Here is a 19,344-nt window from a genome sequence, read left to right as displayed (position 1 = left end):
CTTCCCTGGTGGCGCAGCAGTTAAGAATCCGTCTGCCAATGAAGGGGACACGGGTTCGAGCCCTGGTCTGGGAAGATCCCCCACGTCGTGGAGCAACTAAGCCTGTGCGCCACAACTACTGAGCTTGCACTCTAGAGCCCATGAGCCACAACTACTGAGCCCATGTGCCGTAATTACTGAAGCCCACGTGCCTACAGCCCATGCTTTCCAACAAGAGAAGCCACCACAATGAGAAGCCTGAGCACCACAAGGAAGAGTAGCCCCCGCTCACCGCAACTAGAGAAAGGCTGCACACAGCAACGAAGACCCAACGCAGCCAAAATAATAATAAATAATAATAATGTAGGTCAACTGAAATTTTCTCAAAAATTTTTCTATAAATATATACCACAATAGCCTATAGGATAGTCAAATTTTGACCATATACAAATGAAGCTTATAAATGCATATAAAGGCAGCTCATTACTCTGTAAATACACACTGAATATATTCATATTTATTATCTTATAGCACATATAGGCATGCATTAACTTTCCTTCTCTGTTTTACACACATAAATATTTATTTAAAAGGAAGTGTATAGGGCTTCCCTGGTGGCGCAGTGGTTGAGAGTCCTGCCGATGCAGGGGACACAGGTTCGTGCCCCGGTCCGGGAAGATCCCACATGCCGTGGAGCAGCTGGGCCTGTGAGCCATGGCCTCTGAGCCTGTGCGTCCGGAGCCTGTGCTCCACAACGGGAGAGGCCCCAACAGTGGGAGGCCCACGTACCACATAAAAAAAAAAAAAAAAAAAAGGAACTGTATATGTTTTGCAGACTTATATTAATATATAAACTCTTACATAAGCTGATGTCCATGGACGAATAATAATAAATCAACTATGTTCATTTTGTGAACAGGCATCGTTTTAGGAAACTGAAAAGCAAACAAAAATAAATATTGGGAATTCCTACATTAGGTAGAAAGTTGGACTAATAGACTCTAAAGCCGTTTCTGGGGCTCAGGTTCTCTCTGATTCTAAGATCTTGTGCCTGGACCAGATGAAGCCACAGGAAAACCTCTCTTGAGTATAGATCCATGGTAAGAAATGGAACACTTTCAAAATTGAACAGAACAAAGCAAACTTCTAAACCACAATTTGTACTGACACAAATGCCCAAAGGTTGGTAGAGAACTTGTAGTGAAATGATACTTATTTTTCATATTAGCAAATCAGTCAATCTGCTTTCAAATCAGCTGTCCTTAAAAATATATATATATATTTTTTTGTGATACGCCGGCCTCTCACCGCTGTAGCCTCTCCCGTTACAGAGCACAGGCTCCGGACGCGCAGGCTCAGCGGCCATGGCTCGCGGGCCCAGCCGCTCCGCGGCATGTGGGATCTTCCTGGACTGGGGCACAAACCCGTGTCCCCTGTACCGGCAGGCGGACTCTCAACCACTGCACCACCAGGGAAGCCCTAAAAAACTATTTTCTAAACAGTGCTCCATACAACTTCATGATCCCTATTCTATTCCAGACGAAGACGTCTCTTTGTTCTTTGCACATGGTGTCAGCAAGAGTTTGCTCCTGATCAGTAAAAGCTCTCTCTTCATTTCCAGCAGATTTTTAATGACACAGCACAGAAGTGCTCACGGAATCCACTCTTAGAAAAAAGTTTTTCTCCCCAGGGTGGGGATGAGGAAGGGGCTGTAGTATTTCCCGTGTTATGACAACAGAGGTCATCCTGAGTGTTCTTTGTTGCTGGTGCCAAAGGTCACACTCATACATCTCCACTAACTGTTGACCTCTCTACCTGCTCCTGTTTTTCTAGCCCCATTTCTTGCCTTGTAGCCTCTGACCCAGAACAAATCGTTTAACGCTTGACAAGCGAAACAGCTGCTTAGCTCATGATTCAGGCCCAAAATGGTCCATAGAGTTTTGTCATTTATGTCAAAAAAATTCCATTCTAACAGGCTAGGAAATGCATGCGATCACAATGACCTGGGAGCTCAAGGAAGGGGACATCACACCCTGCTTCCAGGCACAGTGGGTGGAAATATGAGTCTGCAGAGGTCCACTCCATTAGCCCCATAGCTGGATATTGCTCACTTGTATCCCGTTTAAACCCACCCAGAGAAGAGCCTTCTGATCTTTGTGGTGTTTGTGGTCATAGGATGTTTGTGGTCATAGGATGCTTCATGAAAGGCCCCAGCCCGGGTGGAGATGCTCAACCTTCCTTCCTCACAGCCTTCCAGACCAGGAATGTGGAAGCCAGCCTCTACTCTCTTCCCTCCCCGTGTCTAGTCAATCCCTGAGAATATGATGCCATTTTCTGTATTTCTCCCAAACCTGTTCCTTTCTTTCCACCTCTGCTTTAGGCCAGGCCCTCATCCCTCGTCCAGCTCACCCTAACAGGGCTGATGTGCAGAGGGCATGGATCTGTAGGGCTGTGCCCACTTCTGCAATACTGAAGTATGTGTGTCATGGACACTGCCCTGAGTCCTGAGCCTTGGATCTCTCCATGGTCCAGCAACAGCAGGGTCTGCTTGACCCAGCAGGGGCCTCAGGACCTGGTTCCAGTGCTTTGGCTTTCTTCTCCTCTGACTGGGAAATGCCCTGTGGTTAAATGATTTTAATATCTCCTGTTTTTCTCTTCTGGGAACAACGTGTGTTAACTTTATTAGGAATAGCTGATGTACAATATTTTATGTTTCAGGTATACAACACAGTGATTCACAATTTTTAAAGGCTATATTCCATTTATAGTTATTATAAAATATTGGCTATATTCCCTGTGCTGTGCTATAACATATATCCCTGTAGCTTATTTATCTTAGACATAGTGGTTTGTATCTCTTAATATGCTACCCCTATCTTGCCCCTCCACCCTTCCCTCTGCCCACTGGTAACCATTAGTTTGTTCTCTATATCTGTGAGTCTGTTTCTATTTTGTTATATTCACTAGCTTGTTTCACTTTTTAGATTCAACATATAATTGATTATAATATAGTATTTGCCTTTCTCTGACCTATTTCACTAAGCATAATACCCTCCAAATCCATTGTTGCAAATGGCAAAATTTCATTCTTTTTCTTATGGCTCCGTAGTATTCCGTTGTGTACATATACCACATCTTCTACATCGATTCATCTGTTGATGAACACTTAGCCATATCTTGGCTATTGTAAATAATGATACTATGTACATTGGGGTGCATGTATCTTTTTTTTTTTAATATGTACAGATGGCACATGGTGCCAATTTTATTTGCAGATATTATAGTATTCCAAAGTTCACAAGTTAAGCCTTTGCCACAGCCTTGGCTAAATCTTGAACGAGTGCAGAATTCAGCTGTGCTAGAGTGCTGATCTTAGCATGCTTAGATGTGGCATACTTGTTCTTGATAGTCATGTGCTTTGTAAGCCCACGATTCACCATGACTATATTCTTAGCCAGGTGTTGCAATAACAACAAGAAGCGATTGTTGACAGTGTATGACAGGTAATGCTGTAGAGCTGGTGTCCATCCACCATTATCAAGAATTTTCAGTGCTAAGCAGAAAGCTCCCGCTGCAACCTGAGAAGGAGGAAAGCGCACCATATCGTAGTCCAACATAGTTCCAACAGATATTTGGCCAAGCTTTGTAGCTCAGCATCAACCTCTCCAATCTTAGATGCTCTCCGAAGGAAATGCAGGGGTAGAGGGCGACCCAGACTAAAATTTAAAGCTCTTAGAATCTTCATTTCCATCTGTCTGATTTGGTACTTAGTGTAGGTGTTGTCAGTCACAAAGGCAAAGTCACCAATTTCTGGAGGGTACATTTCCTCGTATTTGCTTGCAATAAACATGGCAGTGACGCCAACCATCTTGGGCACACAACTATCCTGCATGAACCGGTCAATAATGGAAACAGTCATGTACATGGTCTCCTGGAGTAAGTGAATTTCACTTGAACCTGCACTAGCCAGTCAGTTAGGATGGCTCTCATGTTTCCGGTGATTTCACGACCCAGTAGGTATTTTGGTCTGACTGCTTCCTCTTCCTCAAGTTGTCTCAGATAAGCATAGATATCTTTCACATCTTCACTACAAAGGTTTGGATCCACTCCATCTTCTGCACCCACATCACTCACTGTAAGAATTACATCAGAGAAAGCCTGACACACATATTCTCCTGCAGGGGCACAGCCAAGTATTTCCATGGGGCTTGGAGAGGGAGTATCAACCAAAATAGGCTCAGGGGGAAGTTTCTCTGCTTTAACAGGCTCAGGTTCTGGCTCTGGCTCCAGATCCAGCTCCGCTGGGGGCTCCGGCACAGGTATAGGAGCCTTTCCCAGAGGTTTTGGTAGATTTTTAGCAATAACTTTTCCAGCACCTAAAGTTTTTGCTTCCTTTTTCAGGGGTAGTTTGGCCTCTGGCTGTTCACTGACTTTGTTGCCGATGTCTCCAAGAGCTGTCCTTGGCCTCAGCCCGGGCTTAGAGGTTGCAACAGTGGCCACAGGCACGCGCTTTGTGCCTGCCATACTGACCTTCGCCTTATTTTCAGCATTAATTTTCGTGTTCTTCCTCTCTCCATCCGTCTGCACCCCAAACTCTCCCACCATTTTAGGGGCCCACTGACTGCCATCCTCCCCCCAAATCTGTCCCGGTCCACTCCTGCCAGGGGAACTCCAGCAGGCGAGATAGGGAGAGGAGACACAGCGAGCCAGGAGAGCCGCGTTTGTTCACCGTTCTTAGCAGCTCATCCTGGTGATCCAGAGCGCCATGGCTTCCTCTGCACCAGGCAGCAGCTCAGTGGGGAGAAGCAGAGCACGGGAGCCACTGACCAGCCGGGGACATTGAACCCACCGCAGGCCAAGAGCCATTCCCTCATGTACCTTTTTGAAGTAGTTGTTTTCGTTTTTTTCTTCAGATATATACCCAAGAGTGGAATTGCTGGGTCATATGGTGGTTCCATTTTCAGTTTTCCTTCTTTTTTTTTAGTAGTTATTTATTCATTTGTTTGCACTGGGTCTTAGTTGCGGCCAGCTGGCTCCTTAGTTGCAGCACATGGGCTCCTTAGTTGCGGCAGGTGGGCTCCTTAGTTGTGGCATGCAAATTCTCAGTTGCAGCATGCATGTGGGATCTAGTTCCCTGACCAGGGGTCAAACCTGGCCCCCCTGCACTGGGAGCATGGAGTCTTATCCACTGCACCACCAGGGAAGTACTGTTTTCCACAGTGGCTGCACCAATCTACAGTCCCACCAACAGTGTACAGTTCTCTCCACACCCTCGCCAGCATTTGTTATTTGAATACCGCCTCTCTTTAACAGAGTTTCCAACCAGCTTCCAACCTGCCTAGTCTAATCTATCTTCCACGTACCTTCAAGAGCTCTTTCCATAAGAAAAACGGAATCACAAACTCACTTACTAGCTTGAAACCTTTTAGTGGTTCTCCACTGGCCCTTCAGGATAAAGTTCAGATTCTTTAGTGTGACCACAGGGCCCTCCGAGACCTGGCTCCTGCCCATCTCTCCAGCCTCATTCCTCAGAAATCCCTCCTTCCAACCTTTGCTACCTGCTGTGCAACATCTTTACATCTTAACCCTTCCCCATCCTTGTCAGTTTGGAGAACTCCTAAGCTTCAGTCTTCTTTTCACCAAGTAGAGAGGAACATCCTCTGTAAATTCTTCCAGACACATTAACAAGTATTCACTTCCCCCACTGAGCTATCTCGGGATCCTGTGAATTCCCACAGCCCTTAGCATGGTGCCTGACACAGAGAAAAGCCACAGAAGACAGTGATCGTTCATCGGCAAGTCTCTTCCTGGAGGGCAGGGGCCATGTCTTATTCATCTTTAGCACAAAACGTGGCAAAGAGTAGTCACTCGACAAATGCTTATTTAGTTAATCAACAAGTAACCTGTTCTTGGATTCCTTTAAAATCAGAGTATTTGCCTAATACCTTCAAAAGTGACTTTCTGGAAACATATCATTATATTTCCTAATTTCCAAATATATGGAGTTTTGTTTCAGTAACGGATTTCTAGCTGAATTTCCTTGTGGTAGGAGATCATGCATGGTGGTATTTTGAAATACGTTGGAACTGCTTTACGATTTAAAAAAATTTTTTTTATTTCTTGGTCGCACCACATGGCATGTGGGATCTTAGTTCCCCAACCAGGGATCAAACTCAAGCCCCCGCAGGCAGTGGAAGTGCAGAGTCTTAACCACTGGACCACCAAGGAAGTCTTTACAATTTTTGTTTTTTTGTTTTTTCAAGCTTTATTGAGGTATGATGGACAATTTTAAAATGTACCCGTTTAAGGTGTACAATGTGATGATTTGATATATATATATGCTTGTGAAATGATTATCATAATCAAGTTAATACACATACACATCAACCCACATTTAAGATCTACTCCACAAATTTCAAGTATACAATACAGAATTATTTATCTGTTGTCACTATGACACACACAGAACTATGGTCATATTAGATCCCCGGAACTTATTCAACTTACAACTGAAAGTTTGTACGCTTTGCCAATACTTCTTCATTTCCCCCAGTTTCTAATGTTATAGTTTGGCTTCCCTCTAGAGCAACGAATGTACTTTCTCGTGGACAGACTTAAGACTTCCCCCACACGAACTGGACTTCCTTTTGGAAAAGTAAAACTCTCAAGAGTTCATATACCAATACGTAACTCAAAGGGGCACTTCTTATATCTTTAAAGCATGTTTCATACAGATTGTTTGAAAATAAAACATAGGAACCCAAATCAGTTCAATTGTTGGCAGAAACCCAGTTCACTCTTGCCCATCCCTGATTTATGACCCTGCGTGAGACATACAAATGCTATTTCTCCTCACCCGCCCCCACCCCCTTTCCCTTTGTTTCAAAATGTCAGGCATCTACCCAGAGTTACATTTCACCTTTGCTCTCTGGAAAGGCTGATTGCTTGGGTCATTAATCTTGGCCCAGAAAGAAGGTCCTCACTGCTACCCACTGTGGAAATGATTGGTCCTGGTGCATCCCAGAGAATGGTTTTCTAGGGCTGCGGCGCCAGAAATATCAAACCCAGAGTGGCTGAGTCTGGGACAAGCGCAGCAGTTTTTCACTCGTCACCTTCTCTGGCTGCTACTTAAGAGAAATGATGTAAAAACTCAGGGAGCCCACGGTGACAGAGCACTAGAGCACAGGCAGACTGCTGCTCCAGTACAGCAGCTATAAAACCAGCTTTAACCAGAACGTTAGTACCAGTGCTCACAGATTCACACGTGGGCTCCCTTTCTCCTCATGATGGCGCACCCCACTCTGATTACAGTCGTGGTAAAGGACAGGAAGCTTTGAGCTTCCAACTGCAGCCTCCAGGAGGGATACAGATAAGTGCATTCAAGGCCTGTAGCAGATTCCCAGAATATTTATAGTACACTCACCATGTGCCAGGTACCTCACACACATCATCTTGTTTAATGCATCAACGATCCTGCTTTCCCTGCCACCCCGATCCCCCACCGCAGGGTGGCCACATAAAATCAGGTCACCAGTCATATTCGATCTAAAAAATGTTTAGTATAAGTATGTCCCATGCAGACTTCCCTGGTGGCAGTGGTTAAGAATCTGCCTGCCGATGCAGGGGACACGGGTTCCAGCCCTGTTCCGGGAAGATCCCACATGCCGCGGAGCAACTAAGCCCGTGCGCCACAACTACTGAGCCTGCGCTCTAGAGCCCGCGAGCCACAACTACTGAGCCCACATGCCACAACTACTGAAGCCCGCGCGCCTGGAGCCCGTGCACCGCAACAAGAGAAGCCACCGCAATGAGAAGCCCGTGCACCGCAACGAAGAGTAGCCCCTGCTCACCGCAACTAGAGAATGTACTCACGCAGGAAGAAAGACCCAACGCAGCCAAAAATAAATAAATTAAAAAGAAAAAAAAAGTATGTCCCATGCACTATTTGGGACATACTTACACTAAAAATTATTTGCTGTTTATCTGACATTCACTTTTTAAAAATTCAAGTATAGTTGATTTACAATGTTGTGTTAGTTTCAGGTGTACAGCACAGTGATTCAGTGATACATAAATATATATCTATCCTTTTTCAGATTCTTTTCCCTTACAGGTTATTACAAAATATTGAGTATAGTTCCCTGTGCTATATAGTAGGTCCTCGTTGGTTATCTACTTTATATATAGTAGGATGTATAAATTAATCCCAACCTCCTAATTTATCCCTTTCCCCCTTGGTGATCATAAGTTTGTTTTCTATGTCTGTGGGTCTATAAAATTCACATGTAACTAGGCATCCTAGGTGCATTTTTATTTGCTAAATACGGTAATCACATCTTCGGAGACATTTGGCAATGTCTGGAGACATTTTTTTATAACCATGTGCTTAGGGGAGGAGGGCTACTACTGGCATCTAGTGGGCAGAGGCCAGGGATGCTGCTAAATATTTTATAATGCACAGGGCAGCTCCTTCCACCCCCAAAGAATTATCCAGCCCAAATGTCAGTAGTGCCCAGGATGAGATCCTCCTGTAAACTAGTCATTGTGCCCATCTGTGGCACAAGTACTCAAAATTGATAGAGATAATAAGGATATTTTAAAACTTGTTTTCAGACAAAGGTTTGGAAACAAGACTTCAGAAGACTTTAGATTTTATTCCTGTATGAACGCATTTTGTTTTTCTGTTAAGTTTTGTTATTAAGTTTTAAGCTCTTTTGATTTTTTTTTTTGCTATGAAATTGATCTACAGGGGTTGCCATTTTTTTCTACTCATATGCTTTTTTTCTTTTTTTTAAAATAAATTTATTTTATTTATCTATTATTTTTGGCTGTGTTGGGTCTTCGTTGCTACTCCTCGTTTCCCGGACCAGGGCACGAACCCGTGTCCCCAGCATCGGCAGGCGGACTCTCAACCACTGCGCCACCAGGGAAGCCCCCTCATATGCTTTTAAACACACCCTAAAGAACAAGTACAGGTGGCACACAATAAGAAGAACAAAGGAATGTTTTTTCCCCCTGGGGTTTTGGTAGAGGGCAGCATTCTCCATCAAATGCTTTCTGATAACACCTGCAGCATATAAATGCTTATTACCAAAAAAAAAAGGTAATAACCATCTACTTCCTGTAGCATTTGTGTTCTTGTTTCATAGTGTGGGAAAGTTTGCTCTTAAAATTCCCTGCTAATCCTCAGGAATGGGGAAACAATGTCATTAGTAAAAGCACCTGGCTTTAACCACCTGTCCCAACAAGGTCACTCTAGTAGAGCCGTGGCCATTCAGCAGGAGGGGCCCACACTGGGTTCCAAAGACCTGCACTCAGAACTCTGGGAAACATGTATTCTCTTCAGGTCGTCTCAGCTCCTGTGTCCTGGGGTCCACCTCTCTGTTCCCATGCCTCATCCAGCCCCATGATATCACCATCACCAAAGTTCACTACCTTCTCTCAGCACTCATAGCCATCATCCGTAATGACTCACCTTTTCTTCCCTTCTGCCTGATCTCCTCCTCAAACCCTGCTGCTTCATTTTCCAGTGTCCTGGAGGATGGCTCAGTAAGTCCACCTCAACAATGAAATGCTTTACTCCAGCCTCAACCTTTCCACTCTCCCCATTCTGTTTTGAACTTGCCCATTAGTGACTCCCCTTTTGTCTACCTGCTGAATACAGTATCAAGATTCCCTTTTTCCTATCTTGAGCTCCTTGTAACCCAGGGGGCTCCTCCTGCCCTAAGCAGAGTCCCTATGGGCACGCAATGACCAGCCTTTCAGATATGCTCAGATAACATACTCATCTTAGGCTCCAGTGGGACATGGCTACAACCCCCTTTATAGATTTAAAAACTGAAGATTAAAAAAAACAATCAGCCTTAGCACTGAATTACCATCGTTCAACATCATTGGTCTTCAGGGTCATGCAAATTAAAACCACAATGAGACACCATTCCATGCCCACCTAGGGCTGGCAACGATGTGGGGCAACTGGAACGCTCAGACATTACTGGTGAGAGTATAAAATGGTACAACTTTAGACAACTGGCAGTTTCTTAAAAAATTAAACACACATCTACCTTGTGATCCAGAAATCCTACTCCTGGGTATTTATCGAAGAGAAATGAAAATGTAAGCAGAGCTGAAGCTGCTCAAAAGACTTGTATAAAAATGGTCAGAGAGGGCTTCCCTGGTGGCGCAGTGGTTAAGAATCCGCCTGCCAATGCAGGGGACACGGGTTTGAGCCCTGGTCCGGGAAGATCCCACATGCTGCGGAGCAACTGGGCCCGTGCACCACAATTACTGAGCCTGTGCTCTAGAGCCCACGAGCCACAACTACTGAAGCCCGTGTGCCTAGAGCCCGTGCTCCGCAATAAGAGAAGCCACCGCAATGAGAAGTCCACACACCACAACGAAAAGTAGCCCCCGCATAGCAACGAAGACCCAACGCGGCCAAAAATAAAAATAACAAATAAATTTATATTTTAAAAAATGGTCAGAAAGCAGCCTTTAGGAAAATTAAAATTAACCCCTCTCCTCCCCCAAAAAAAGCCCCACATAAAACTGCAGGTAACTCAAATGTACATCAATGGGAGAATGGAGGAACACATTATGTGAATCTATATAAAGGGATTCTATTTTACAATAAAAAGGAATGAACTACTGATACATGCAACGTTATGAATTTATCAATGAATTTTTAAAACATTATGCTGAGTTAAAGAAGCCAGAAAGTTCTATACTTTATTTCTGTGAAATTCAGGAACGGGCAGAACTAATCTTTGGCTATAGAAATCAGAACACTGGTTGACTTTGGGGTGGGGAGTGGAGGGGCTGACTGAATATGGGTATGATATCCTATTTATCTTGATTTGGGTGGTGGTTACATGGATGTATACAATTGTCAAAATCCATAGCGGTACACTTAAGAGGAATCTTTTTGTATGTAAATTACAACCTCAATTTAACAAAGAGTGGTCAGATGACAACAGGAGCAAGATTACATTATCAGTAATATACCAAAGCTCCAGGCATAGGACTAGATACTTCATAAACTAATCTGATTTGGAAGCATTCAGACTGTATTGCTTTGGGCTTAGCACTAGGTCAACTGGTTGTGTCTGAACAGACAACATTCTTTTTGCTTTTAACAGCAGAGGTGATCAAAGGCCAGGCAGGGCTCAGGTTCCATACTGAAGCTCCTTCCATTCTCTTGGCCAAGCTCTCCCGGACAAAGGTAACTCCTGAAGAGGGAATTCCTAACCCTGGGGACTAAGGAGACGCAGGCCACTCCTCCTCGCCAAAGGGAGATTTCCTGAGGCAGCTGCCCTTCTGATCGTGACCAGGCCATGCTGCCCAGAATGGTCTCCAGCAGCCATCTAGATGCATCACATACAAACTACAGCCTGCAGTGAACCACCACACAGTCCGGAGTTACTGCTTCTAAGGATTCAAACTACAGAAGAGATAGTTCTGACTTTTGTGACCGCAGTGAGGACTTCACCTTCTACCGTATATCTCCTAGCCAAACTCCTGACACACACACATACACACACACACACACACACACACACACACACAAGCTAGAAAGAACATTCAGCCCCAGAGGCAGCAATAATTGTGAGATTATTGAATAAGATTACATGTTAATTAATAAGATTAATAGATAAGTAGGGAAAGCAAGTAATTTCTTTGCTTAACTCAGGGGCTCTCAAAGTTTGGTAGCCAAAGAACACTTGTGGAGGTTTCTAAATTCCACGGATGCCTGGAGGTCGGTGTGAAGTCTGACAACCCGTCTGGATAAGCAAAGTGGAGGTGTGCTTTGATACGGAGTTAGATTAAGGAAGATTTTAAAAAAAAGTTTTCAGAAGTCTAGCAGTCATTTTCGTTTGGTAGGAGGCAGGTTGAAGAAGTTTAAGTGCAATTTTAGAGGCTGACAAGCTTAGTAACGAGGAGGAATTTGTTGGTCAAGTTTGTTTTATAAATGCCTTTGTCTTCTGAGGGCAAGGTGAAGATGTGAACTGGCCAGTGTTTGTTACTTTCATGAAGGTCTTGAAAAGATGAACATAGTGACATTTTAAAGGCGAGGCAGATCAAAAAAAAGATTTGGGAGTGGGCGGTATTCTGGCTGGGAAATGAGTTTCCATGGAAACATTCTCCTTCCATCAGAGTCCAGTTTACACAAAGGCAAACCAAACAGAGTTTTAAAAAATACCTCACGAGCTCTCTGATAGACTGAGTTTCCAGAGGTGACAAAGGAAGGAAAAGTTTCTGACATTAAATCAGGACAGGCACAAATTACAAAGCTAAAATGCACCCCTCGTCCATTCTAGGGTGTTCTAAGAAATGGTAGACTGTGATTAACCCTAACCAACACTGGGGGGCACCCTGGGTTCATAGGATACAGAGATGAGGTGCTTTTAAAAGGCTTTTTCCTGCTGACCTTTACCTGCAAGTCTGAGGGGAAGCTGGAATCAAGTCAGACTCGTGCCTGTCCTAAAAGCTAAGCCCACGAAAGTTGTTGCGCTTTTTCTTTCCTGCAGGGTTCTCGTTCACACGCGTTCAAGTCAACTGCTGCACTCTTACATTAGACCCGGCAGGGCACCTGCCCGGGGGGGATAAATACATAGATTGGAAAGGCAGGGTGCCCTCCAGCTCTGAGCACTAGAGACCCAGCCAGGGGCAGCCAAAGCACAAAGCAGCCTCAGTGAGGGTTAGAATATAAGGTGGAGCCATTAAGGGTTGGAGATCAGTATTGTTTAAAGTGAAAATCCGGACAGACTAGTTCAAGATGGCGGAGTAGTAACAGAGACTCCACTCCTGGAGGGCACACACCAAGTAGTGTGCGCATCGGGACGCAGGAAAAGGAGCAGTGACCCCACAGGACACGGAACCAGACCTACCTGCTAGTGTTGGAGGGTCTCCTGCAGAGGCAGGGGGTGGCTCTGTTTCACCATGTGGACAAGGACACTGGCAGCAGAAGTTCTGGGAAGTACTCCTTGGCGTGAGCCCTCTCAGAGTCCACCATTAGCCCCACCAAAGAGCCCAGGTAGGCTCCAGTGTTGGGTCGCCTCAGGCCAAACAACCAACAGGGAAGGAACCCATCATCAGACAAGTAGTTTAAAGTTTTACTGAGCTCTGCCTACCAGAGCAACACCCAGCTCTACCCACCACCAGTCCCTCTCATCAGGAAACTTGCACAAGCCTCTTAGATAGCCTCATCCACCGGAGGACAGACAGCAGAAGCAAGAAGAACTACAATCCTGCAGCCTGTGGAACAAAAACCACACTCACAGAAAGACAGACAAGATGAAAAGGCAGAGGGTTACGTACCAGATGAAGGAACAAGATAAAACTGCAGAAAAACAACTAAATGAAGTGGAGATAGGCAACCTTCCAGAAAAAGAATACAGAATAATGAGAGTGAAGATGATCCAGGACCTCGGAAAAAGAATGGAGGCAAAGATTGAGAAGATGCAAAAAATGTTTAACAAAGAACTAGAAGAATTAAAGAACAAATAAACAGAGATGAACAATACAATAACTGAAATGAAAACTACACTAGAAGGAATCAATAGCAGAATAACTGAGGCAGAAGAACAGATAAGTGACCTGGAAGACAGAATGGTGGAATTCACTGCTGTGGAACAGAATAAAGAAAAAAGAATGAAAAGAGGACTTCCCTGGTGGTGCAGTGGTTAAGAATCCACCTACCGACGCAGAGAACATGGGTTTGAGCCCTGGTCCAGGAAGATCCCACATGCCACGGAGCAACTAAGCCCGTGCGTCACAACTACTGAGGCTATGCTCTAGAGTCCATGAGCCACAACTACTGAGCCTGTGTGATATGACTACTGAAGTCTCAATGCCTAGAGCCTGTGCTCCACAACAAGAGAAGCCACTGCAATGAGGAGCCCGCGCACTGCAATGGACAGTAGACCCCGCTTGCTGCAACTAGAGAAAGCCCGTGCATACCAATGAAGACCCAATGCAGCAATAAATAAATAAATAAATAAATTTATTATCAGAAAATCTACAAACAACAAATGCTGGAGAGGGTGTGGAAGAAAGGGAACCCTCTTGCACTGTTGGTGGGAATGTAAATTGATACAGTCACTATGGAGAACAGTATGGGCATTCCTTAAAAAACTAAAAATAGAATTACCATATGATCCAGCAATCCCACTACTGGGCATATACCCAGAGAAAACCGTAATTCAAAAAGACACATGCACCCCAATGTTCATTGCAGTATTATTTACAATAGCCAAGTCATGGAAGCAACCTAAATGCCTATCGACAGAAGAATGAATAAAGAAGATGTGGTACAAATATACAATGGAATATTACTCAGCCATAAAAAGGAATGAAATTGGGTCATTTGTAGAGATGTGGATGGACCTAGAGACTGTCATACAGAGTGCAGTAAGTCAGAAAGAGAAAAACTAATCTCGTATATTAACACATATATGTGGAACCTAGAAAAATGGTACAGATGAACTGGTTTGCAGGGCAGAAATAGAGACACAAATGTAGAGAACAAACATGTGGACACCAAGCAGGGAAAGTGGCGGGGGTCGTGGTGGGATGAATTGGGAGATTGGGATTGACATGTATACACTAATATGTATAAAATGGATAACTAATAAGAACCTGCTGTATAAAATAAATAAATAAAATAAAATTCAAAAAATAAAGTGGAAATCCTTGCCCACCGTTTCATAAAAAGACCATAGCACATATTCTGCAACCCACCTGCCACCTCTTTGTTAGGTTTTGAGTTTTTAAAAAGGGACCAGGGGGACTTCCCTGGTGGTCCAGTGGTTAACTTCGCCTTCCAATGCAGGGGGTGCAGGTTCAATCCCCGGGTGGGGAGCTAAGATCCCACATGCCCCACGGAAAAAAAAAACCAAAACATAAAAGAGAAGCAATATTGTAATGAATTCAATAAAGACTTTAAAAATGGTCCACATCAAAAAAATCTTTAAAAAAGTAAATAAATAAAAAGGGATCAGGAAAAACAATCTTGACAGTGTACTTCGTATCTACGAGGGGCTGAAGTGAGGCAGTCCATCCTCTAGTGGACCAGGGCTTAGCAGAATCCCGGGGAAGAGCTGGGGGTATCCTGGTGTGACAGCTCATATGGATTTCACCGGGCCAGGGGGTTTGGTTTTAATGGGCACAAGCATGGTGCAGCAGATGGAAAGGTTATTTGAAACCAACCCACAATCTGAGATGTGGGTAGGCAAAGTCTGATGGAGCAAAGAAATACCTACTTACTTGGATACAGACCCCAGCTGGGACAGTGGGGCCTTAGGGCAACTCTGGGGTCACAATAAAGAAAGAAGTGTGAGTTTGTGAGGGGCAGTATGAGAAAAGGACTCTAAAATCAGGGTCGAGGGAAAGAAACACAATGGACATTCTGCGCCAGAGGAGGACAGGGACATGGGAGAAATGGATGATGTGAGAAGATGCTCTTCAGACTCACTGGTCTGATATTCAAACCGCTTCATATAATTATACCCAGAGAACATTCATGAATCCTTGTCTGGGAAAACAGGGACTAAACAGAAACTATTGAGCTAGAAACATATCTTAAGAGTTAAAGCATTATGGTTCTGACAATTCCTACCAGGAAAAAAGCTTTCTTGTATGAAAAAAAATCTTTGGTCACTTTGATGTATTAGAAATTAGTAACAAGAACCACAGAACTTAATAATAGCCTTACTATTGAATAGCTGTTTTTCCTCTTTCCATGGGATAGGGAAAAGCTCAAAATCTTTGGTTAGCAGAGAACTTCCTGACAGTGAGTACTAAAAATTGTAGACAAAGTAAAATCCACTGGGCAGTGGGGCGCGGTTGGGCGGGGGATCATTCTAAAAGAAATAAAAATCAACCCTGAGAGTCTCATTTGTCTGGTATGAACTGGAAGAGGGTAGACTTGATTCAAAAGGATTCTTTTGATCACTTTACTTTACCCTCAAATAGCACTTTGTTGTTTCCTAGTTATAAAAACAATACATGCATATGTGGCAAATTCAAGCAACATAGAATACAATGGAAAAGAAAGCAAATCACCCCAAGTTTCATCACCCAGAGATAAACATAATTAACATTTTGGATTGAGTACAATTATTAGCATTTACTTAAGCCATGAGAAGATTTACTTTAGTAAGAGTCTTGGGAAAAGGAGAAGTTTCATTCACAAAGAGTTTTTAAGTATGCAAACTTGGTTCACAATATGTTGGGGGCAACCTGTGTATTTCACATGGAATATTCGAGCACATATGCATCAGACATTGCCTTTGTTAAAAAGGAGACAACAGGACTAAAATGTGCTAAGTCCACATCACCAAACCGAACTAATATCTAACCTAACAGCAGTTTCAAACTTCCCCAGGAATATAATCTAAACTGGTCAGCCTGGAATTTCCTGGTCAGAACTAGCGAGGTAATGCCTGAAGACCCCTTCCATCCCCCAAAAGAGGGTGACCTAAGCCTGAAACTATCCACTCTCTGCTGGAAATTTCCCTTTCCTGCTCCCTTTCCGTCTATATAAACCTTCCCTTTTTTTGCAGTCAGTGGAGCTCCTTCCTACAGGCTAGATGGGATGCTGCCTGACTCAGGAATCATTTAATAAAGCCAATTAGATCTTCAAATTCACTTGGTTGAATTTTTGTTATTTAACACCTTATGTACCCAAAAACTTCCATAGAAAACAGGCAGTTCCTAAGGGCTAACAGAGTGAGATCATTGTAAAGCTAAATACAGAGGTTGGAGTAATGCTTATGTTAATGTCTCACTCCAACTGAGTTTCCAGAACCTGCTTCCAACAACTCTCTCAGGCATGAAAGAAAAAGGGGTGAGGTACTAATGCTGTTATTTTGCCAAACTGGCTGGCTAGAATTGTAGATGCATTACATTGCCATGTCTGATGGAGAAAGCCGTTCAGGTTAGAAAAAAAAAAAAAATGAGAATAGTCTGTTGTAGTTTTTCATTTTACATTGGAAGAAAGTTATGTTTTTCTTCTTCTAATACTTGGGATGGTTTCTAAATTAAATGATGCCTGTAGGTAAAGCTTAAAGATTTTGACTTGGTGATTAAGGATTCTGATATCAGTTCCAGTGGAGGGAGGGGTGTTTCCTCACATATCCAAGCAATTCTCAGATACCATCTGTGTGCTTTACAGTTTAACTCAATTCTGACACTATCTGCTTGGAGATAACATCAGATTCCACAGGTTAAGGGCTCAGTCCCACAAGACTGCCCTCCACCCCCTCCCAGCCACCCCTGCCCCACCTCCCTGCAATCCTCAGAGGCCAATTCCAGGCCCAAGTTGTCACCTGTGCTTCTGGCCAACTGGCTACAGATTGGAGGACTCCCTCCTTAGGTTCGAACAATTTACTAGAGTGGCTCACAGAGCCCAGGGAAATATTCTACTCACCAGATTACCAGTTTATCATAAAAGATAGAACTCAGGAACTGCTAGACGGAAGAGATGCATAGGGCAGGGCAGGGTATGTGGGGAAGGGCTCAGTTTCTGTGCTCTCTCCCAGCATGTCACTGTCCCGAAATCTCCATGTGTTCACCAACCCAAAGCTCTCCAAACCCCAACTCTTTTGAGTTTTTACGGGAGCTTCATTACATAGGCATGAGTAAGTCATTGGCCACTAGTGATGAAACTCAATCCCCAGCTCCTCTCTCCTCCCCAAGAGGGCGGGGGCAGGACGGAAAGTTCCAATTATAAGGTTGGCCTCACCCATCCTTAGATGCTGTCCAGGCACCTTGTTAATACAACAAAAGACACCTTTATCACTCTCTTGAGAAATTCTAAGGGTTTTAAGAACTCTGTGCCTGGGAAGGGGTCAAAGACCAAATATATATATTTCTCATTATAAATCACAATATCACAGTGATAGTAACTAACATTCATTCCACAAAGATAAAATCCTCACGGTAAGAACAGCAAAAAAATCAAATTATTACTTGCTCATTAGAGTCTCTTACTTTCTCATCTCTTACTCCAACATTTTGAATAGCCCCTTATTCAGAATCTAGAGGTTACCAGCTGAGGACGCTAGTGAGCACTGCCCGTCTCTTGTAGAGCAGGAGAAGGGTGTGTTCTCAGGTAGATCAACTTAAGGAAAAACTGCTTATGGAAGTAGAGCTTCTGAAAACTATCAGCATGTCTCCTCCTTGGACAGTGAGTTTGCTTACCCTAATATGAAGACCAAAAGGCTCTGGAGTTAGCCTGGGGACTGTCCTAATTCTACTACCACAGTGACCTTAAGCAAGGCACTCACTCTTCCTGAACCTCAGTTTTCCCTAACGATAAAAAAACAAACAAACAAAACCCTTCGGGGTATCTGGAAGCTTGAATGAGGTAATGGAAGTAAAAATGCTTTGTAAACTGTAAAATTCCATGTCAATGTTAGGTACTGTTATTTTCATTACTTTTTTTTTTTTTTGCGGTACGCGGGCCTCTCACCGTTGTGGCCTCTCCCGTTGCGGAGCACAGGCTCCAGACGCGCAGGCTCAGCGGCCATGGCTCACGGGCCCAGCCGCTCCGCGGCATGTGGGATCCTCCCGGACCGGGGCACGAACCCGCGTCCCCTGCATCGGCAGGCGGACTCTCAACCACTGCGCCACCAGGGAAGCCCTTCATTACTATTTTTGATACTGATGATCCAAGTGTAACAACTAAGACCAGGGATCATGTATACAAGTGACGCCAATCCCTGGAAGAAGGAAACCTTGTTAATAAATTCAAAACACTAGTCTCCTGAACCTCTAACGATAAAATAATGAACAGGTATGTGGCTAGTTCTACCACTGGGGAGCAACGGTTCTCAAGTGTGGTCTCTGAACCACCAGCCTGAGCACCACCTGGGAACTAGATAGAGACGCACATTCTCTGGCTCCACTCAGACCTACGGATTCAGAATCTCTGGGGCTGGGACCCAGCATCCTGCATTTTAACAAGCCCTCCAAGGGACCCTGTTACATGCCAAAGTCTGAGAATGGTGCTGTTTAGGATGCTTTCAATGTGGGGACCGACTCAATTTCCCAGATTAAAGGGTGGCATAAGAATACAGGAGGCAGCATTTAAAGTGAATTAGTTCTGTACCAACGTGCCACTGAACTCCCCAGAGGCGGGAAGTGCTCTTTCATTTTACAGGTGGTGCATATGCTGCAACTGGTCTGCAGTTGGTCAGGGTAAACAAGAGGACCTCAGGGAAGTGGGTGCGGGGTCTACTCAGTAGTTTTCAGAGTGTAACCTAAGAGCTCTTATGATACACAGGATAATGGCTGCTCCTCTTATGGGCAAGACAAGAAGTCCTTTTGGCCTTTGCTGTTCTTCCAAGTGGACATATAGCTCCT

At 44.1% G+C, this 19,344-nt stretch overlaps 1 protein-coding gene and 1 pseudogene across 2 annotated transcripts in view; both read right to left on the bottom strand.

Annotated features, from left to right (window-relative positions):
• SV2C (synaptic vesicle glycoprotein 2C) overlaps positions 1-19,344 on the bottom strand; it is a 171,348-nt gene that overhangs the window by 39,801 nt on the left and 112,203 nt on the right. The window lies entirely within an intron of this gene.
• On the bottom strand, positions 3,282-4,584 carry LOC112391419 (G2/mitotic-specific cyclin-B1 pseudogene; annotated as a pseudogene).

The sequence above is a fragment of the Neophocaena asiaeorientalis genome, unplaced genomic scaffold (assembly GCF_003031525.2).
Source record: "Neophocaena asiaeorientalis asiaeorientalis breed wild unplaced genomic scaffold, Neophocaena_asiaeorientalis_V1.1 scaffold515, whole genome shotgun sequence".
Lineage (NCBI taxonomy): Eukaryota > Metazoa > Chordata > Mammalia > Artiodactyla > Phocoenidae > Neophocaena > Neophocaena asiaeorientalis.
Note: the sequence above shows the minus strand (reverse complement) of the source record. Positions and strands in the feature narration are given on the sequence as shown.